Source organism: Triticum dicoccoides, chromosome 7B, assembly GCF_002162155.2.
Source record: "Triticum dicoccoides isolate Atlit2015 ecotype Zavitan chromosome 7B, WEW_v2.0, whole genome shotgun sequence".
Taxonomy (NCBI): Eukaryota; Viridiplantae; Streptophyta; class Magnoliopsida; order Poales; family Poaceae; genus Triticum; species Triticum dicoccoides.
In genome coordinates this window covers 243370818-243395074 of record NC_041393.1, presented here as the reverse complement: position 1 = coordinate 243395074, position 24257 = coordinate 243370818, and positions in this window count along the sequence as shown.

The following is a 24257-nucleotide window of genomic DNA, read 5'->3' as shown; positions in this document are numbered from 1 at the left end:
CGACGCCGCTGCCCCACCTCGACCCCGCCCCGTCCACACCATCGTCGACCCGCCTCCCTCGACGCCACGGCGCCGCAGGACCTAGACTAGACGCCCAAGGTACGACCACCTCCTCCTTACTTCTCCATTCATGTCAATTAATCTACTTATAGCCGCAAGAAAGTCTATTATGATTGCAGTTTTGAACAAAACTTAAAACTGTATCATTCTGCTCTGTTCAAGTCAAGATATTGTAGGACCTCGATTCTCAAAGTTTAGAGAAGAGGGAGATGATTGATCATTTTTGGCAAAAGTGTGTGTGTTGTAGCAACACATGTGCAGTTCTGGTCATTTGACTATAACAAACTGTTAAAAATACAAAACCATTTGTACATTCAAGAAAAAAAAACTTTGTAAATGTCGGTTAGTTACACTAGCACATACCTGTGAGGAATAACTGCAACTTGAGGGCAGTATCTGCTGGTATATATGCAAGTGTTAGTTTTGAACAAATGTTGAATCACATCTCTGAATTAGGAACGACAGTGTGGGCCTGTCCTGGAACTTAAAACTTGGAACTGTATGCTGCTGCTCTGTTTGTGAATGTCTTGCTGCACACTTGGATGTCAAAATATTGTACGACCTGGGAATAGATATGTACAAAAACTTTTGACAAATAAATGGTTACACTTCAGTTCAGAGAAGTACATGTACTCCTGTAGCATATATCCTCTTTTGAGTAGCATATAAATTGGTCAAATAAATCTTCGCTAGCCATCTCAACAAAGAGTACAACTTGAAGCAGCATTGGGAGCAAGGGATAAGTGGCTCACAAATAGATATAAACTATGAAATACTCCCTCCGTATCAAAATATAAGACGGTTTTTGACACTATGATAGTGTCAAAAATGACTTATATTTTGACACAGAGGCGGTAGATTGCAAGGGTTCTCGCAAACATGGAGAGCCGCCGCAGGTCTTTTTCTCCTCCTTAGTCAATTAATCTACTTGTAGGTCTTGGCCCAGAGATTAAATTACTTACTGAATTAGAGTATAGTTATTATACTACCAGTTGGAGAAAAAATTAATGGAAATGTTGTGTTCAATCTGTAGTGATACGTACATCCATCCATGGATTTATCGGAAATGCACCGTAGGATTACTCTACTTTAATTTGGCCATGAGTCCTGCTTGTTCAAAGTTTGTTGAGCTGCTCTGAATGATTATCAGAAGTTTGCGTCAGTTAGCACCCAATTTTTATAATGATATATACAAGCATTCGAGTTAAGTTGAAAGCTATTTTTGCATGCAGTTTTTTCCTTCTGAAATGTGTTTTTCTTCTTCTTCCTGTTTTGAGTAGTTTGCGTAAGTTTTCTGAAATGATGATGTATTTTTCTTAATTCAGCGAACCGTGAGATGGACTTAGAAGAAGAAACTGTCTCCTGATTGTAGTTGATTAATTAGTATATATGTTGTAGACTTGTAGCATACCTACCTCTATATGGTTTTATATTTCAACTTGATTTCTGAATATTCCAAACCACACGCGAAGTCCTTTCTTACAAGAAGAAGTTTCTCTTCATAACAGTGAACAAAACTACTGTCAATCAGCTCAGTTCTAGTGCTGTTGGATTTTTCTCGATTGTATTCTTGCAGTTTTGAAAATTCAGTTTATTCGGTTACTGAAAATTCAGTTAATTCAGTTAGGCACACAAATTTCAGAACTTTTGTGTGCCCTAGTACTTGGTGTTTGTAGAAAACCAGGAGTGTCAATGGGACTAGAATTCACTTGTTCTTATATGGGTTTGTAAAACTTGTTCATGTACTGAACTACTAATGCCTTGTGATGCTCTGAATTACTTGTGATGCCTCTGAATTACTTGTGATCACATTGAGAAAGACTTGTAAAGATGATGATCATCTTTAACAGAAAACAATTTGTGATGATTTTGCTAGTTTGCTGGGTTTTGTCTCCGACCATCGTGTCGTGATGATTTTGCAGGTACCCCAAGAGGCCCTTGAGTTTGCCGGAATGTCGATTAACTTCCGTTCCGGCAAATTCGGGTACTCCGTATGTCCTATTTTCAGCAAAGGTCATGCTGAAATTTTCCGTGAATTTTAGCATGACTTTGCTAAAAATAGGACATATGGGGTACTTGTGACTAATGCATGGGCCGGGGTATCTTAGTAGTTAATTAAGTAGGATCAAGTGCCCCGGCGTACTTGTGACTAATGCATGGCTTTTAGGGTGCCTCGGTGTCAATAAAAACCGAAATGATGAAAAGTTAGGCTTTTAGGGTGCCTTGGCGTCGAAAAACCCTCAATGATAAAAGCTTAGATTTTAGGATGCCTCGGTGTCCACAAACCCTAAATGATGAGACCATGATCTTGTTCCTTGACAATAACCAACTTTTTGACCAAACTTTGTTTCTATTTAGAGAGAAACATGGCCCACAACGATGAGGCCGGGGGTTCGGGCGGCAAGGCATTCTGGGAGCTGTCCCAGGAGATGGAGGAACAACCTCACTTGTATGAGGCCGCCGCCTTCCCCACCGATCCTGAGACCACGGATGGTGCCGCCGAGGATGACCACACTGATGCCACCACTGATGGTGCCGCCGAGGATGCCACCACTGATGATGGCGGCGCACGCACAGATAGCAGCCAGCCGAAGAGGCAACGGAAGGACCGGCGCCCGATCGTGCTCCGCACCCTCAAGGAGGAAGTTACTGAAGTGGACTCCAACGGGAATCCAACGGCGCCCGAACGAATAGTCAAGGGGTACTTGCTTCAGCTCGGGTGCATTGTACGGAGCACCGTCTCGATCAACACCGAGAACCTGAGGCATCCTGACCGGGGGAATTTGCGCCACCTCCTCTTCACGAAGCTGCACGAACGATACAAGTTCCTCGCTGAATTCGAAAACACAAGCCTCAAAGGGAATAAAGTGAACAATGCTGCCCTCACGAAGATGAGCAAGGCCCTGTCTACTTGGAAAAGCAATGTGAAGAGAATGATCGAGAAAGGTGAGAGTTATGAGAAGATCAAGGAGAAAAATCCTTCGATCACCGAAGATGACTACAACGATTTCAAGATCAATTGCTCGAGCACCGCAAGCTCCCAATCAAGTGAGTGGGGGAAACAAATGCGGGAGCTGAACATAGGGGAACACACACTCGGTCCCGGCGGTTACAGAGTGGCGGAGCCTATATGGGACAAGGAGGAGGCGGACCGTGCCGAGCAAGGCCTACCGCCCCTCTTCGATAAATACGGTGACAAGCAGACCAGGAACTTTGTCAGGGCCCGGTACAAGAAGGACCCGAAAACAAAGGAGCTTACCACGGATCCGAAGACCAGGCGGCTTGAGCTTGTTCTGGTAAGGAATACACCCCCGCGTAATTAGCTCCATATGGTTACATTCTAATTAATGAAGCCGAATTTCTAAATGGTTCACATTCCTTCCGCAGGCGACTGAAAGCAGTAGCGCGGGGTCGACTCAGAGCAACCCTTGGGACACCACTCTAAATAGGGGGTTGAATATAATGAAGAACAAGGATAAGCTCAGTAAGCCGACGTCAGCTGGTCGTGTGGCCGGCAAAGGCTTGTCGACAAAATGGGGGTCATACTATACCGCTGGTGTGCGGAAGGAGAAAAAGACCAGCTCGGAAAGCCATGCACGAGAGGTTCAAGAACTCAAGGCACAGGTGGCACAGATTCCGGAGATTGTCCAAGAGCAAGTGGAACAACGACTCGGAGCGACGATCACCGCCCTTGTGCCTACCTTGATCTCGGGGTTGAGTGCGTGGATTGCGGGCGGCCAACAGGGGCCGCCCCCGATTCCTAGCTTCACGGCCAGCAACTCGCATAATGCGATGGCGGGGCCATTGGTGCCTCCGGCGGAGGCGGCATTGGTGTCTCCGACGCCGGCACGGGAGCTTAATGCACCCGGGTGTACGCCGGCCGGCACCTCTGCAGCAAGCGGCCCCTCCGTCAACTGCACGCCCGCCGTTGGCGGTGCCTCTACATTAGCCGAGCTTGACGCCATCATCACGGTAACTAATTAAGCCTCTCTCGGCCGAGGACTTCATCTCCTTGCCTTTGACTGGGCATCCCTGACGCCCTACATGTTTTCGCAGGGCGCCGCCGACGTTCCGTGCACTCTCCTCCACTTCGTGAACAACGAGTTGGTCGATGTCGCCAAGGGCAAAATCGTTCAACCGGGCAACCCCTTGTTCCACGGTACCCAGATGCCACCCAACTTGTTTAGGGTTCAACTGGTTCGGGTGCTGCCAGGCTGCGACGACTTGTTACCTCCGATTCGACCCGTCGGGGCCGACGATGATGACGTGATGACCCTCAGCGCCTGCCTGAGCTGGCCCCTGCTTTGGCCGAAGAGCCAGATTCGTTTCGGGGCGGGGGACACCACCCCAAAGACAACACCGCCAGTCGTGCCGGCGCCAAGTCGGCCCCATGGCAAGACCGCCGTAACGGTGCCGGACATCCCTATGCCACTGGATCCAAACATGCATATGGCACAGGATCAGAACGACGACGAGGACGACGATGATACATTTGGCAACGTCGATCAGTACTTTGCCGAGCATGGGTACGATGGCGACTTCATGGGGCCTCCTTCTCAAGAAACAAACCCAACAAAAGACGTGTGCGATCTAGCTCGTACCGCGGAGAAGCCAAGTTGCAACAGGCGCCGTCTGGCGTTCAGCTCTCAGGAGACGCCTCCAGCTGCCGACTTCACCGAGCCTCAGATAGGCGAGGTGCGAAATATTATCAGCCCCAACACACTCAAGAAGGCGGTCTGTGAGCAGAACTCGGTCCCATTACAGGAGAAGAAGAAGGCACGCAAAAGAAAGACTAAGAAGGGTGCGAGCCAGCCGGCACCGAGTACGATCCGTGCTCAGGACGGGCCACCTTCACCGCAGGATATCTCGAGGAGGGTGCATGTGGCGGGTAGGGCGATGCTACCACCAAATATGCTCAATGCTGCAACCGGTGCTATGCGGAGTCTGCACGATAGTGTTCTTTCTTTGGAGAAGCGGCGTCTCAGAGAGAAGGATGTGGCATACCCGGTTTTCGTGGCCAAGGTGCCAGAGGGCAAGGGCTTTGTGGATGGCGACATCGGGGGTACGATCGTCCTGCGGTTTGATGACATCTTTGCTATGTTTAACCTTCATCCGCTGCACTACACCTTCGTTCGGCTATTTTCGCTGAGTATGGAGATGCGGATCATTCGCGACAAGACCCCGGACATCGTGATAGTCGACCCCTTCTACATGCGTGCCAAGATCTTGGGCAGCGTTGGGGACCGGCAAGTCGCGAGTTCTTACCTCGAAGGCGTCATTCTGGCAAACCAAGATAAGGATAACTTCCTCGTGCCTTACTTTCCCGAGTAAGTCCTCCCCTCAACCGGCCCGTAACATATGAATTCTTACTTTTCGATCGTTTTTCTTTTAACATTCCGTGTTTTCTGCAGTGACACACGTTGCACGCTCATCCTCCTAAGCCCCAAATATTCCATGGCCACGTATTTCGACCCGGACCGTCAGTCGAACGTAGACTACACAAATGTCAAGAAGGTTCTTGATGATGTTCTCCCCGGCTACGCCCAATCTGGAGGCACCTTCACCAGGCCTATTCGTAAGTACGGCAAGCACGTGTTCTCCCACAATACGACGTTCTGCTGCGTCAAGCAGCCGCCTGGCGGTCAGAAGGGTGCCTACTACGCCATCCATCACATGCGGGCGATCGTACGGGACCATCATCAACTTCTGCTACGGAGTAAACTCCAAGATTGGGCCGCGAGCGTGTCGGCAATCCAGGACGCGGACCTCCGACAAGAATTCTTTCGCATCCAGTCGGAGTTTGCGGAAATCATCCATCAAGATGTCCTTCGTACCTCGGGGCAGTTCTACCTCAGAAATCAACCGTCCAACAGTGACATCGACACAATGCTACAAATGCAGGATGACAACGCCCGTTCTTTCATGACTCCCACGATAGACGGCGGCTTCATCCACGCTCCGGTCCCTTGAGTCGAGTTGTCTAGTTCTGAAACATCGATTGGCTCATGTTGTAATTAAACTTTAATGAACTTGTAGTATGTCTCTTTGGTTTCGAGAGTCGTTCAACTTAGATGTAATCGATGCTATTAATGTCTTGCTTTTCTCTTCCGATCGTTCTGTTGCATAATTATATATTTCTTATGTATTGTCTGTGAATTGGTACTAACGTTTCGTTTGGCTAGTGCATAGCGATGCCGACGTATGTCGTGTACAAGGGTAAGGTTCCCGGAGTCTACGATGACTGGGAGGAGTGTCAGAGACAGGTTCACCGATTCAGCGGTAACAGTTACAAAGGGTACACCACTAGGGCCGAGGCCGAATCTAGATACGCCCGCTATCTAGCGGGAGAGGGGAGGGAGCGTTGGAGGAACCGGATGAAGACGAGTTTCATCGTGATGATGCTCATCGTGATGACCGCAGCTCTCTTCTATGTGATGGTAGTTTAGATGATCGATATCGACTTGTAATGCGAAGACAAACTCGCTACTCGCGGTCTCGAGACTTGTAATATAATGTTCTATCTTTGTTCGGTCTTTTTAATTCGGAGACTAATATGATGAATTATATTCGAAGACTAATATGATGAATTGTATTCAAAGACTAATCTTCTATTGTATTTGATGAATCTATTGTTGATGTGTGCTGTCTATATTTTGTCAAATTATACATTTTGTAACCTGTGCAAAAAACAGAAAATAAAAAAATAAAAAAACCCTAATATTCATACTAATGGCGCATCACACGACAGTGCGCCATTAGTATGACAGTGCATACTAATGGCGCATCACCGGGTAGTGCGCCATTAGTATGCTGCGGTTACTAATGGCGCATCCAGAGGTGGTGCGCCATTAGTATGCCAAAGCACCTGGGTATACATGCCCCCTGGGAGGCATACTAATGGCGCACCCTCGCATATACTAATGGCGCACCAGGTGGTGCGCCATTAGTATACCAGATACTAATGGCGCACCAGGTGGTGCGCCATTAGTAAAAATTACTAATGGCGTGCTATCAATGGCGCACCAGTGATGCGCCATTAATGGCCATATTAGGCGCGCCATTAGTAGTGGTATTTCTAGTAGTGCCTGTAGTGCACCTTTATAGTCACCCAGTTACGTTGTGACGTTTGATACACCCAAAGCACTCCTACGGTATCCAGGAGTTACACGCTCTCATGGTCGAAGGAAGAGATACTTGACATTGGCAAAGCTCTAGCAAATGAACTACACGATCTTTTGTGCTAGTCTTAGGATTGGGTCTTGTCCATCACATCATTCTCCTAATGATGTGATCCCGTTATCAACGACATCCAATGTCCATAGCCAGGAAACCATGACTATCTGTTGATCACAACGAGCTAGTCAACTAGAGGCTCACTAGGGACATATTGTGGTCTATGTATTCACACGTGTATTACGATTTCCGGATAATACAGTTATAGCATGAATAAAAGACAATTATCATGAACAAGGAAATATAATAATAATACTTTTATTATTGCCTCTAGGGCATATTTCCAACACTAACATGGATGCTTCTCTTGGCCAACATTCAGTAAGACTGAAAGACAAATTTGTTAGTGAAGTCTACAATTCCTCTTGCAAACGTAAGTGGTTTCACCAACAGCTAGAGCCATGAGAATGAACCACACATGATGGAGGAACATCCACTGCAATATGATTTGGTCTTCTCTCGATCACACCGCGAGACTATTTTCGGAATACAAACTTTAACTTAGGGAAAATGATGCCCATTGTATAATCAGACCAAAGCAATGAAGCACCAAGTGTTGGCCAGTAAATAGTACAGTACTACTTTTCTGCAGTCCATGAAGTGACTATCCAATCTTTGTGTCTATTTTCAAATGGCACTGCATGCAGTGACTATACTATTCTCTTGTGCAGTTCAACCAAAATTGCGGACACTTTGTTTGTTTGCCAAATAGCAACGGGCAGACATCTCTGTCTGCACAAATATCAAGCAGCTAGTAAACATATACCACACCATGTTCGAGTGATGGAAGAGGTGAAATTGATACAACCGAAATTGAGCATCCAATCATTGAATCCTGTCCTGCACCTCCAATGTTGGTCCACCCTGCCAATAAATTCAGATGCAAACCACTAGTATTACTATCTAATGACAGTACAAAAAGAGTAGCAAGATAGTAGCAAACCATGTACCTTCATAATGAACAGCTCATAGTGCCACCAATTGGATATAAAGGTTTGGAAAAAAACATGCTCCTAATGTTGAACCAGTTGGACTTTTTGTGCAGCTCCACTAAAATCGAGCATCCCTGTTTGCATAGATATTGAAAGTGTGATTACTATAAAAGGGGCACTAGTTGAAGCATAGACTCACAAATATAAGCATTCCAATTTGTTAATGGGAAAAGGTAGCAAGACTGTTTCTAACCACCTGTTTGAAGGAATCAATAAAGCAACAGCGGCTGATGTCAGGAAGGCATACATAGTTTTTTTCTGAAAAATTGAGCCATTCCTGACCTTTCCTCTTCTTTTAAGCAAATTTTATGCAGTTCTACTAAAATAAAATGCCATCACCTCCTTGACAATTTAGTTACACTGTACAAAAGGAAATGACTTAACATTACATCATGATGTCGGGTATGTAGTAGACAGGCATTAGATACAAACATACAGACCTCCTCCGATAACATAATGAACATTAATTTTAACAAAGGTGTGACTAGCTTTACCGGGATAATTTGAGTGAACTCTACACCCTCTGTTCCTTAATATAAGACTTTCGCGGTTCAGTTTAAAGTACCCAAACGTCTAGTATTTAGAAAAATAGGTAGTAGTTTTCTTGAGCACATATATGGGAAAGCTTGCCACACTTTATTTATGTCCATACTCTAATGCAACACCATTCGAATACTACAAATATACACTAATCCAGTGGCTAATGGAACAGTAGAGTAGTTAGTTTATTACAGGGTACAGTACAATGGTTTTACTTAACAGATTTCAATAAACTCTAGCACTAGAAGGTTTCTATAAGAATTAACAATACAAAATGTAAAGGTAACAAGTTTCAGCATTGGTATACTAGTTGTGCATGAGCATTAAACCAAATACAGAAGTCTGAAGGTAACTAGCATTATTAACTAATGACAGTATAAAAAAATTGCAAACCATGTACCTCCAAGGTAAATATCATTTCAAACTCGGGGGGACCTTAAAAATTGCTATCACAATCTTGATAATCGATCAAACATAAAAACTTGATCGAACGAATCAAGAGAAAAGCCGGAGGAGGAGGTGCCCACTCTTGACCTTTCCTCTTGTCTTCATAATTGTCTGTGCAGTTTAACCAAAATAAAATGACACCAGCGCCTTTGCATTTTGGTGACACTGTACAAAAAAATTAACTTATCTCATGAAACTGAGGTATGTAATCTATAAGCATTAACAGTGCAAAAATCTGAAGGTAGTAACAAGTTTCATCGTTGGTATACTGGTTGTGCAACAGCATTAGAATGCCTTAGCTAAAAAATCTTTAATACATCCACAATCAACAGCTAACCCTGAAATGATCCAGTGACATTAAATGGCACTGCTTAAATTTATCTGTGGCATTAGACTGAGAGCGACATTAGTTAAATGTGGCATCACTTTAGCAGTAGCATTGCTTGACTTGACTGCTAGGATTATACTAACAGCAAAAAAGTGGCAATAAGAGCATGGGAGGCCCATTCGGACAGTGGGCGCACCAGTACGATGTGCCTCCACGGACGCAGAGTGGTGAGGGAGGTATGGTTGCCCAGAGCAAGAAATATCCAAGCAGAATATGTGGATTACGTCCCATTTTTGTTCTCTTAAGCCACATTTTTCCTATGTGAGGAAAACAAACCGATCGACCTGGACATTCTCTATTGTGTTGTCATGCCTTTCTACCCTTCTTCAACCAAGAGACACGAGACTCGTTCCTTAGCTACTGATTTTCCCCTTTTCAACCTAGATGCGGGTTCGATGCCTACTCTCTTGGACAGTACAGTCTCCCTTCCTTTCCTTATTCAACCCAGACATGCATTAGTCTGCATGAAGTAGGGTTTCCTTTAATAGTGCAAATTATGGTTTTCATCTGCATGGCCAGCAGAGCAGAAGATAGCAAATTGGGAAGATGGTGGAGTGGAAAAAGATCCAGATGCAACGACGTGCCAGATGGGGCAATAGAACAAGGGTATGGTTCGAAAAGAGGTAGCATACCTGAGGGTCGGCGGGAAGTGGCTTCGCTCGTGGTCGTCGTCCTCCGCACACACTACGGCAGCAATCCCGCGCGGGTGCTAGGTCGGAGAGGATGGCCTTGTCGTCAGTGCGTGACCTCGCTCGCCGACGACGAGTGCGTCAATGTTGCACGTCCTTTTCTTCCCCGGCGGATCTGTGACCACCGGTGAGGGGGAGAGAGGGGCCGTCTTTTTTAGATCTGGAGAGAGGGGTGGTAGTGTGAGAAGCAAGTGGGTAGCCCTTGGCAAGAAAGCGCTGAACCTCCGGCCTATATATATTCTTTATACTACTAGTACTGGAGGTGGAGTAGTGGTAGAGTAGTTTATATTTTCTCTCCGTACAGTACCAGTTAGTCGTGCTTCAAAACTGAACGGCACGCCATTAAAAAAATAAAGGCCGATAACTAATGTGGCACCTCGGGCCAACGCAGCCAGATCGCATTTTGCACGAGAAATTACAAACCATGTTTCGTTGACATGCGGTCCCGTTCCACATATCAGTGAGACGACGGCGAGTAGTAGGAGTATTTCCGAACCGACATGTAGGCTGGGGCGCCCCTTCATGAACCGTGGCAAACTGGCAACCGTCCACCGACTCTTTGCCTTTCCCTCTCGATTTGGAACTGCTGTTGCACGCTCTTCCTCTCCCTCCTCCATTTTCCTTCAGCCCTTCACCCTTTCTTCCGCCATTGTTCGATCGTCTTCTCCATGGAGGGAACAGGACGAAAACGACCCCGTTATTCTTGCCCCGATCTGAAAGATGACGTGGTGGAGGGACTCATTGATCGGTGCGACATCATCACCTCGGCTAGCATGGCAGGTTCGTTCAAGCCCATTATCGACTCAACTAATAACATCATTACAAGGAACCCAAGAGTCAAGGAGCGGTTTGATCTCCCCTATCTTCTTCGCCGTGACCCTGATGACTGGCGCCGTCAGGACGGAGGCCTCGCCCTGTGCAAGTTGATGCCGCTTGATAATGATACGTACGATGTTAAGATGCCATCGCTTTAGGGCAAGGCTTGGGCAGGCGCAAATGGAGATTGGGTTGTTTACATTGGGTCCAACTTCGAGTGGGAACTTGTGAATTTGTACACTCGTGACCGGGTTCCACTTCCAAAAATCTCAGCTGACTGCCCAGAGGTTGAGCACACTGATATTGTACGCACATTCAAATACAATCATGGTGACTGTCTTCTACGGAAGATAGCAATTTCTCGAGTCCCCAACTGCTCTTGGAATTACAACAACTATGAAGTTGTTGCTATCTTCGACAAGCTTGTTGCCGTCGTCAGTGGTTTGACTGGATGGATATTGCTCAAAAATCAGTTTCTGTACACGGATGAGTACTGTGATGCAATTCAATACGAGGGCCTTGTGTTTGCTGCCACCACTCATGGCACTGTTTTTGCATGGCATCCTCGTTGTTTCGGTACTTTTGTCTTCCACCGTAATTATAATTGTTTCATCCACATGCATGCGGGTTAGCAAGTTTCCCTTTAGGCTGGTCATAGTGGGGAGTAACTTAGACTAGTAACATGCATATGTTACTAGTTTATGTTACTACCTCTATAGTGCATAGTATTTTAGATTAGTATCATAGGTGGTCTCATTTATTGCCATGCATGACACATAGTAGCATCACATTTATTATGTTACGGTATCTACCTATGTTACTATAACCATCTCTCTCTTCCTTAATTGCCTGCCACATAAGCATGTTTGCGAGTCCCAAGTGCGTGATACTACTTATGTTACCCCCACTATGGCCAGCCTTACTAATTAACCTTCTTCTTGTGTTTCCAAGGTTCTGTGAACATTCCACCACCTATACTTGAAGATTTTTATAACCAAGGGGGAGATGATGATGGTGATGATCACGAGCATGAGGACGAGCAGCGCCCATATACTATTTGGCGCCTGGCAACTAATTCCAATGGATCACCTCTTCTCGTGTGTATACAGCCCACTGCTGATGTTACTGCTAAGGAAGCAGGTGTAGTCTCCCATGGTCGCACTCTCCAGACCTATTCCAACAACCGTTGCATGGTATTCGGGATGCATACTAGTGTGCTCGCGCCAACTCCTTCTCTCTAGTACAGAATTGATAGTCTTGGAGAAAACTCGCTCTTCCTTGGACAAAACTATCCAATGATGGTGAAAGGCGATCCAGCTGCTGTTGACACAATGTTACTACCATTTATGAGAAGCAACTGTGTCTATACCTCGGACATTTGGGTGGTTCCCTACCCTGGTACTGATATAGTAGGCCGCTTCAGCCTGGATGATCAATCCTGCGTTGGTCTCCAAGTCGACAATGGATGGCCCGTCCCAGAGAATCACTTGTGGTTCAAAGCAAGCGTTTCCAACGCCGAGGAATGGTTGAGTTGAAGTTCATTTCATTGCTTGTTATTAGTTGTGTGGTGAAAACTTTAGTATTTATAATGTATCCTCGTTGTCGATGTGGGTTGATGACCTGTTGTATGTAATAAAATGATATGCCTGTGATAAACTTACTAAATTTATGAATGGCTTTCGAGTTGCTTCTGTGAGTGAGTGGTGCGACGAGGCAAAAAATATATTTTCCGAACACATAATTGTACGTGCGTTGCAATAGGTTATCGGATGAGGCCAATCAACAATAGTAGTACACTATTTGTACTAGCTTCACATGCTTCGCGCATCGTGCGGGTGTTTTTACTGTAGCCATACTGTACTATGTAACCAGCACCTCGAATCCTCGATACTAGTAGTACTATATACTACTAGTAAGTAGTAGGAGTAGTAGGATGGCATGGGCCAGAACAAGCATTCGCATCCAGGAGTACGACACACGCCACCAGCACGACTTCCATCTGACACCATATTTCTTTTAGTCCGTGCGAGAGCAATCTCTTCAACCTCATCGTTTCTCTAACTCAGCCATTGCACGGCGGGCGAGGTGGGGGTTTGCCGATAGTCGGTTTCCTCAACTGCGGTCCCACTTGTAAGACCAACTCCAATGCTCTGTCAATATATGGATGTACTCTTCTTCCCAATACAAAAACTTGCATCCATTCTACTCCCTCCGTTCTACTGAGTTGGATTAGTGCCTTCTCGATGCATTCATTGTTGATCTGCGGAGGCTCGATCTTGCGTGCTTCTTTCTTCTTCGAGTGTAAAGAATTAGATGTTGCTTCCTCGCATCTAGTCTCATGTCTAGCCTCTATTCTAGTACTCCCTCCGGTCCGTTTTTCTCTGTGTCTAAGCAGTAACACGCATACCAAGTAGGAGTATCAACAAGTGCACTAATCTCATCTATAGCCTCTGTGTTATAGCTAAAAGTGATGGAACATCTACTAAATTGCGCTCTATCAATATATGGATGTACTCTTCTTCCCAATACAAAAACTTGCATCCATTCTACTCCCTCCGTTGCACAATACATGCCTTCTATTTGTCAAAATATATATGTATCTAGACATGTTTTAGTATATAGGTACATCCATTTTTGGACAAATGGAAGTCAAGTATTTTGGAACGGAGGGAGTACACAATAAATTTTTTAAGTTAGCACAACTAGTCTAATCCGAGAGCACAACCGAAGATTTGGTCGGGTTCTTCCTCCTTTTGCCGACACGTGGGACATCCAGCATCCAGGTCATGTCATGAAAGAAAATAGAGTGGTAGTTGAAGCCACGAGATGTGCATCTTGGGTTAAACTGTAAATAGAATCTTACTACTCTTGAGTAACTCCAAAAGCGGCCACCGAAGATCTTTCTTGGATTTGTTTTTCATCACCAACACATCAAGGTGAAAGATGTGCAGGTTCAGTGGGTCAGCTTGCGTTTTCACTGACATGTGGGACCGCATGTGAGCAAACAGACGATGGGCTCCGCGCGTCCGCTGGCTGGATGAGAAGAGAGATAGAGGAGTGCTGAGCACGGACTGCAAGAAATTTGTTCTACGTATTGTACCTCGATATAGGCTCGATATAGTGGGGTGGCATGGGCCATAACTAGCATTCACGTCTAGCAGTACGGCACACGCCACCCACACGAGTCCCATCCGACACCAATTTTCTTGGAGTCCATGCTACAACCATCTCTTCTCCCTCCTGTTTTCTCAGCCATCGCGCGGTGGGCGGGGTGGGGGTTTGCCGATAGTCGGTTTGCTCAACTATGGTCCCACTTGTAAGTGAAAATGCAACACCGCATGCATTCCTGCTTGAGCGGCGTGCCGGACCAACCGTGTGGGGGTGCGACGCGAACACGGCAGGCTTTTCCCTTTGAACTCGTAACTTGTAAAATTTGGTTCTGCTCCATGGCGTGATCGATAGATAGAGAATAACGATTTTGCCTAGAGTAATGAGAAGTTTAGTTCTGGCGCCGTTCATGCATGGAGTACGTACGAAAATTATGAAGTTGATGCCAAAGGTAAGATAATTACTGTAGTATCATATACTACTACATGGATTTGATGGAAAGATAAAAATACATACGGATCCATCAACGACACCCTCATGCCCTAGTGCGCCGGGTCACCAACCGACGTGTGAGGAGCAGCGGTGTTGGCGGCGAGCTCAACGTGCTTCTGAACAGTGCCGTCCAAGGTTGCCCTGCGGTTCAAGAAGGCTAGCGTCCTATCGTCCTCCTCTTGCATGCGCGTAGAAGTGGGTGATTATGTCGATGGTGTCTTGCTGCGCCAAGTGCTGCGCGGCGAACGCGACCTCGAGGTGGACATTCTCCCGCGCGACGGCGGGCAGTCGCAGGGCCACTAGTGCGTCGAAGAGGTTGTCACCATATTGGCTGTTGAGGGTGGCGGGCATCACAGAGCCTGGGCGCGTCGGCTGGAGGCTTACGTCTAATTCGTTCGTGAGCTTCTTGACGACGGTGAACTTGTCGAGGAAACCGACGAGGACCTCATCAAACAAGGAGACGAAGCTGTCGTCCATGCGGCCCCTTGCCCAGCCGGCCTCAAGCAATACTACCTGGAGACGTTCCTCGTTGTCGGGCTGCAGGCTGGCATCGTGGACCATCTGGCACAGCCGGCTGATGCTCGCGCTCATCGCCTTCATGGGTCTATCTTAGCTTCCACTACCTCCGTCCTGGTTTATTGGTCCCCATTGTAATCTGTTTCAAATTTTGACCACAGATTTAACTAACAAAATGTTTAGGCATGTTACTAAAAGTTATATCACTGAAAACTATGTTCAAATACGAATCCAAAAATATAATTTTTGTTGACATGCATCAACATTTTGTTAGTTAAATCTTTAGTCAAAATTTAGCACAAATTACAAAGAAGACTAATAAACCAGGACGGAGGTAGCAGTAGTCAACTGATCTTGCGATTCGAGTGATCACTCTTGCCCTTGGTTAGCGTGCGTAGGTGCGTAGGATTTCATACTACTCCTCGGCCCTCTACTGCACCTGCCTTTGGCTGTATGATAGGTGGGCCAGCCACCCCCTGGGCCCACGTGTCATTCACCCAAAGGCAGTTGCTGTAAGTGAATGAAGCTGCGCCCCCTCCGTGCCGCTGCAGTATAGTCATCTCACCGGACCTCTAGTTGGGGCCAAATGAGAGAAGTTTGATGTTTACTGGTTTATTGGTCCCCTTTGCATTTTGCGCCAAGTTTTGACCTTTAATTTAAATAATAAAATGTTAATGCATGTAAACAAAAATGTTGTGTAAGTCACATTACGAAAACCAAATAATCCCAAAACACTTAGGCACGGTGCATTAACTCCCTCCTTGTTTCTTATTTCATGACATATCAACCAATGAGAGATGTGGGCTGTGCATGCTTTCAATGACTTGAGACTACCAAACATGACATGCAATGTTTAGTTCATTGCATGTAATCCTATTAAGACTCTAGTTAGCAAGAAAACATTAAGTTCTCTCGCCGATAGGAATAAAACACCATGTATTTATTTACACAGGGATTAGTACATTTTTGTGACATGCATTACTAGATATTGCTAGTCAAATACTAAAATCCAGATGGACGTGGTAGTACTCCTAAATCCAGACGGTGGTGCTACTAGTACTAGTAGTAGTACTACCAATGTAGTACTCCTAGGAGTACTAGCACTGTACTGCCCGTTGGTCAAATTATTATGTGCTGCTCCTCACAGTGAAGTGACAAGACCCTGCATCGGAGATGACACCTGAGTATAGGCGCCGTGTTCGGCATAGCATAGTCAGCCTCACCGTCTGCAGTCACTATCATCATGGCTGTAGAGCTAGCCTGCTTACAACTAGCCCTGTTCGACATAATTTCCCGTGCGTAGATACCCGTGCATTGCATGGAACACCAAGATTGGGGGTGGACGGCTCCGGCAGCGGCCATCGCGCCAGATTTTTCCACGGCTTTCTAGATGTGGTGGGGAGGAGATAAGGCTGATTGTGAGAGACAAGGAGTTGTTTGTAAATAGGGAACAAGTGCGGGCATCTTTTTGCAAAAATGGAGAAGCTTGGTTTGTATGCGTCAGATCTAGATCCGACGGCTATTGGTGAAAGATGGGAGGCACAACATCATCACCAACTCAGGACCTGTTTGATTCGCAGGATTTTGAAAACGCAGTAATAGGCATGGAAATATTACAAGTTTCAAACTGATATTACAAATGTTAGGAGTAATGCTGCACCTAGGAAGAGGGAATTACTAGGAAGTTCACGTAAGAACTTTTGTTACTTTAGGTGGATGCAGCGTTATCGTACAAACTAAAATCCACCTCCCTGACAAGTCACTAATGGGCAAATAAGTTTTCGAGTCTCTGTCCACTTGATGTTTCAAAAACAAATTCAGCTTCTGCGGATACTTTGTCATTTAGGCTTAGACGCTTGCGGTGATCAGCACGCAATTCATTGTTGCGCCAGAGAATGCCAAACCTCATTACCTTGAGCACACTTGCCTCCAGAACAAAGAACCTAGCCAATTTAATCTCAGATGTGCTGCCTCGGTAGTCGATCAAATCAATTTCGGTAAGATGGAGATCAAGGCATTCGATGAGATTGTTATAGTGCAGCACATTTTTCACTTTTGGGTCTTTTTTTATCTGCAAAAGAAGAGAACATATTAGAGCAGCTGGCTGCATAAGATTGCCGTGTCATCAAGAGGTACCAATATCATTCGCTCATACGATAGGGTTGGCTGGCTAGTGATATTTTTTCACTGTCTTTCTCTCCGTCTCTCTCTCTCTCTCTCTCTCTCTCTCTCTCTCTTTGTGTTTCCTCTCATTTAACTAGGAGCACATGAAGAGCTTGGGCATTTGTTTCCCTCGACTATGTGGCCGATGCCATATTTCACAAAAGTATGCCACATAATACGCATCGATGTCAAATCAAAAGATTTTGGCACCGCTCTCGCGATGTGAGAGAGTTGGCACCGCTATGCACATAGACCCACATGTATAAACAAATCAATCAAACCAACTACACTAGCCTCTCACTCTCCCAAACAAGTGTTTTTTATTGCCTCGGTCGTCTCTCTCTCCCACGCAGTGTTTTTTCATTGCATGAGTTAATTTGGCACCGGAGCAAAGTAGGTGATCCAGATTGGGGCACCAGGTGAGCAATGGAGGGGCATCGATGCCAAATGCATCACAAGTGAATTTGGCACATGTTTTGGCCTACATAGCCCACTTTTGTACTCCCTCCGTCCTAAAATTCATATCTTAAATTTGTCTAAATATGGATGTATCTAGTTACATTTTAGTGTTAGATACATCCATATCTAAACAAATGTAAGACAAGAATTTTGGGACGGAGGGAATACTACCTCGTATTTAGTATAAAATTTTGACCATAGATTTACCTAAGAAAATGCCAATGCATGTCACTAAAAATTACACCATTTGAAATTATGTTCAAGTACGAATCCAACGATATAGTTCTTAGTGACATGCATTAACATTTTTGTCAGTTAAATCTATGGTCAAATTTTGATACTACAAATTGGATGAGTAAACCAGGACGGAGGTAGTACTTGCCCTTAGGGTAACCATAGAGTTACTGGAGTGGTCTAAGTTACTTTCCACTATGACTAGCCTAGGCTACTATAGTAGTACAACATAAAAATGATGCAGGTGATCACGTGAGAAAAAAAATACTAAAAACATATCTTTCAGTGTAGTGCGTAGATGTAGTTTTGAACACTACACTTGTCATCGTAATTTGGGAAAATTACGAAAAAATTGAGCTACGTTGTGATTACCGTTTACTAATACTCCCTCTGTCCCATAATGTAAGACGCTTTTGACACTAGTGTAGTGTTAAAAAATGTCTTACATTATGGGACGGAGGGAGTAGGAAAGAAGTTTCACCTTGATGAGTAGCTTCTCCGTGCATGGAAAGCATTTAAGGAATCCAACAACTTGATCCAGATTGGGGCCGATAGATTTTAGTGCTAAGATCTTCACTATGCGCATGGACTGGGCCAAGCTTGTGGGAATCATTTTCTAGAAGACGGTCATAAATACATCAAGAAGAAATTTAAAAATGTGAATTTCAAGAAGACGGAGAAGAAGATGAGTGTTGTACCTGAACGATTACGGATCCAATAAAGAGTTCGGAGAATTTGGCAGACGAGTACACCAACGCTGTCAATTTCGGCGCGTCAATGACCCTGATTTTTGTTGGACCTTCTAGATCCGATACAAGCAATCTCTCAAGGAAAGGAGCATTCTCAATGACCATAAGATGGAACAGCTGGAGTGATCTCTTCCCAATTGATGTCTTGTTGTGGGGCCAGCAAGACACATAAATCCATCGGAGATTCGTCGAGGCGATGTGGAGGCTAATGAACCCGTAGATCTGCTCAAGACAAAGGTACTCGAGCGCAGTACAGCTGCGGAGCAGGTGCTCCATAGCCTTCTTCGAGATGACAACATCGAAGAGGTCGAGCTGCTTGAGTTGAGGGAGAAGAAGGGCGGGCGCGGCATTAATCTAGGGAAGATAGCAGGAGCTGAAGCTGGCGCGGCGCAGCGTTGGAGTGAGGTGGAGCGCGGACGGTGACAGAGAGCGACATCGTCTAGCTTCAAAGCTGAGCTCCTCGAGCTGATTTAGGACGGGGGATAAGAACGACTCGTCGAACTTGGGTTGGACCTTACAGTTGGTACTGAACATGCGGATGTCAAGGCGTCTGGCTGGCACAGGGTGCGATGAGAGGATCTTGGAGACTGCGGCCATGCGTTTGGAATCCCCGTCGCAGAGGCAGCTGTCGACGGTGAGGTTGAGGGGGACACAGCGCCAGAGGGGGCGCCACCGCCGGGAGAGCAGGGCGGTCCGCACGACAGATTTGTTGGGAAGGAGGCCGATGATGACGAGTAGCATGTCGTCGGGGAGGCTGCTGATGAAGTTCAGGCTCGCCGGATGTGGTTTTGGCTTGAGCGGCCTCTGCTTGTTGGCTTCCTCGCCATCCATCTCAACCGGCGGCGACGCCGGTGTACACGTGTGCTGGTGTGTGTGTGTGCTGGGTGTGCGTGAGTGCGTCCTTCTGTGAATGCCACCGCGCAGTGGTGAATTGTGCGCGAGTGCGTCCTTCGCGCGCAAGAAGTTTGTCCTCAATGCGCCATCAATTTACTAGCGTGCGGGGTACTACCCCGAGTGGTTTCAACTTTGTTTCCTTCACCGCGTGTCAGATGGGCCTCTAGTTTACTTATTTTCACCCACTGCCACATGGTCCAGCACACCAAGATACAGAACACGAGCTGACAACATAGCATGTGGATTGGTTGACCGGTCAACTAAACAATATACAGAGCTATACGCTGACACAGTGAGCGTATAATCCGTCGGTATAGAGAGTTCGAGTGGAGGCCCGTGAGAGATAGCAGAGAGAGAGAAAGAGCTACTCCTAGTTACAACATTTTTTTTAAGTCAAACTTTTGAAACTTTGACCAAGTTTATAAAGAAATTACTTATATCTGCAATACCAAAGATAAATGATAGTATGAAGTAAGTACATGTTGTGATGAATCTAATGATCGTTCCAGATGTAAATGTTTTTCTCCACATATACCTAGTCAAACTTTTCTGAGGTTTGACTTTTCAAAACATCCATATGCTTATGGACGTGACAGAGTCCCTAATGAGAGAGAGAGAGAGAGAGTGAAAAAAGTGTGTGTGCGTGTGTGAAAGAGACATGGACAACACAAGATAAAAGTGGAGAAAAAGCGTGCGTGTCTTATGCAAACATATCACACATGCATCTTCGACAACGGAGGCAAGGTGAGGAGATAGTGTGTGGTTGTTTGGAACCGAGAGAGGAAGACCCCTAGCACGTGGCCAAGAGGGGTCTGACAAACAAGGGAGAGAGGTCGAGAGAGACGTACGGAGAAAATGCAGACGTGGGGAGGAGAGAGTGTATGTTTGTCATAGAGAGATCCCCTGGAGATCGTGATGGGACTACATGGGTGGGAGATCGAGTGACAAGGTGTGTGCATGATAGAAGATGCCCCGAGAATTATCGAGATAGACGTATGGATGGAAGGAGACAATACGTGTGTTCCTGATGGCTAGTAAGAGATAATCATACTTAGGAGGGGGGAGTGCTTGCGCCTATGGCCCTGTTTGGATACTCTAACTCAGTTAGAGGTTAGAGTTAGATTCTAACCCTAAACTAACTCTAAGTAAAGAGGTGTTTGAATGGCAGGGTTAGATGGAGCGCGGATACGGCGATGCACCTTCACGGGCGGTGCGAGAGGGAGGGAGGGAGAGGACGAGAAGCTTCGAGGAAGTGGGGAGGGATCTGCTGCGGGGAGAGCGAGAGAAAAAGTGTTTATTAGTGGTCCCGAGAAGAACTAACCCAAATAAGCACCTCTTGGATGGGTTAATTTTTTGGATGGGTTAGATGCGTCTAACCTAAACTAACCCTCCTGTCTGGATCTTTTTGGGTTAGTTGAATCCAAACTAACCCAACCTAACTCTAACCCATGGATCCAAACAGAGCCTATGATGGAGTGAGGGATTATGGTACTTAAGGGGGTGCGTGTCCTATGGAGAGAGAACAAGGGCGGAGAGTGCTGGATGGGTCTATATGTATAGCGCGAGCGAGACATGTGTATGTGTGAACCAGGGAGATATAAGGCCCGTTTGGCTTGCATCGTGAGCATCTTTTGCGTGGCCTAGGGTTGTGGCTGGATTTCATGCATGCTTGTTTGGTTGCTACCTTGTGAAAAAAAAGCCCGCCTGGGCTGGGTTCCCTTGCACTTTAATTAGCCTGGCTAAACTCCAGACACTGCAAGTAGCCTGGCCCAAGCGACCGATTTCGAACGCCTGGTCGTGCTTGGTCGTGCGGCCACGAGGCTAACAGCAACATGGATGAATATTAGCATTAAATAATTGATGGATGGATTGATTGATGGGACGTTGATGCTTTGCCTGGCTCAGGCATGAACCAAATGCTTCAACACCACACAAGCCTGGCGAAGTAATATTTTACATCTCACGTCCACACTAGGCAGTACCAACCATCAAGGCATGAGGGTCAGGTCACGAGCCAAATTGACCAATAAAGTTTGAGAGAGATTGAGGAGCCCCGATAAGGCTGAGTAGTGCGTCAGATAACTGAGAGGGGGAAAGAGATATTCCATCCGCTCGATAATGCTGTGCATGTAAATTTTTTAGAAGTCAACTTTGGAAACTTTGATCAAGTTTACGCAAATGTTATTTATATCTACAATACCAAAGATACATCATACAAAACTACATCTCATGGTGAATCTAATGGTATATGTTTGTCGTACTAGATGTAATTCTTTTTCTCCACGTACATGGTCAAACTTTGTGATGTTTGACTTTTCAATAAATCTATGTGCTATGGACGGAGGTGAGTGCCTCAGTCGAGACAGATCAAGTGCGTGTGAAGGAGAATGAGTAAGTGCGCAAAAAGAGTATGTGTGTGAAACAGAAAGTGACAACAAACGATAAATTAGAGAGGGAGTGTGTTTTTTCGTTTCTTATGCAAACATATCATGCATGCATCTCCGAGATGGAAAAGTGAGGCGAGGAGATACACGAAGATAGCTAGTGTGTGATTGTTTGCAACGGAGAGAGACACCCCTGTAGCACATGTCCAATAGAGGTCTGCCAACAAGGAAAAAAGGTCGAGAGGGACACATGGATGGCATTGACGCATGGGGAGGGAGAGATGGTGTGTTTGTGATAGAGAGATCCCCTCGAGATTGTGAGGGGACTATATGGGTCGGAGATCGAGGGAGTGCGTGCGCGATAGAAAGATGCCCCGAGAGAAATCGAGATAGACCATGCACATGTTTGTGATGGAGACTAAGATTAGCTAGTCATATACATATAGGGGGGACTGCGTGTGCCTACAATTGAGTGAGAGACCATCATACTTGGCTTGCTGGGCAAGAGATTGTGTGTGTGTGTGCGTGTGAGATGGAGAGAGAATGATGGAGAGAGATAGAGTTTTAGATGGGCCTATCGAGTGTGAGTGAGATATGCATGTGTATGTGTGACCCAGGTGGATGGAGAGTTTGAGAGAGGGGGGGAAGAGCTCCGAGACGACATAGTGGTGCGTGAGAGAGTTACGGGCAAAGAGCCAAGGAATTTGTGTGCGTACGATGAGTGCACCCAAGATATCTAGCTTGGAGTAGCTAGAGTATCATACATAGTGTGCGAGAGAGACCTATAGATGGTGTATATATGAATGCAAACTAGAAAGACCCCCCCCCACACACACATAGAGAGAGAGAGAAAGGGAGAGGGACCAACAAGGTTTTTTTGTCGGATGCGTGCGACAGAATTGAAGATTGTCGGCGAGAGAGTGAGAGAGAGAGAGAACAGGAGTCCGGGAGAGGGGGTCGCGTTTTATGCATCAAAGACTGATATAAACCATGTTTCGATATAAACTTGCATTCAAATATTTAAATTGGAGAACATGTTGTCTGCAATCCACACATGAACGGATATATGCGTATATCAAACAAGTTCATTAATTTGACTTTCAACATGTTCATGGAGTACTATAATACTGTACAACATGCTACTCGATTGAGGTGTTCAATTTTGGATTTAGTTCACTATTTTGACCTACTGAACGAGCCAGTTCATTGAATCGAGATATTTCATTTTGGGTTTGATTCGCGTTTTTGAGTGGGTCAACTATTTGTCATATAGTAAATCGCTAGCAACGAGCATGTAAAAACACATTACTCCCGAGCATCATCTCTCCATCTAAAAAATAAGTGGCAAGCTAATATTTCGAAATTTGATTCGAATCGACTTGGTAAGGTAGACGTGGATGCTCGTTCTCCCAAAATTTGAATGAACCGTTAAACATCCTCTCTGCTCGGTGGAATTCGCCCGAGAAAATAAATGGGAGACACGAAATTACCGTCCTATGAGGGACACACATCAAATGGCTCGTTGTACATTGAGGGTAGGTTCGTAACTTCATCCAAGCGCGCCTTCTCCTCGGCCGAAATGACATGTGCTGAATAATTCATAAACCATGGTCGGCAAAACACACTCTCCTCACCTGAAATAGCTCGCACCCACTATTTCAAAACACGCTCTCCTCACCCGAATTCGCTCGCGCCCACTATAGTTCAAAACACGCCCTCCTTGCCCAAAATCACTCCCGCCCACTACTTGGGGAGAAGCAAAGTTACTCTACTATCCCCGACCCTCAGTACACAGACCCAAGCCAAGAAGCCTATAGGCAAGGGTAGAACTGTAACTCCCCCTCACATTTCAGACAAATGCGTCCGTAAGACATGGTTCCACTCCCCTCCCAATTCCCCCCCGCCCGCCCCCATTCATACCTCGTGGGCGCTAAATCACCTTCTCCCCGGGAAGTTCCCTTCTCCGAAGCCGCGAAACCTCAGCCCCACCTCCATGGCGCCCCCACCGCACCAATTTCATAGCCGCCCTCCTCCCTAATGCCGGAGACGCTGTCCAATTGCCATTGTGCACTGGGCCGTGTGCCTCTTACTCC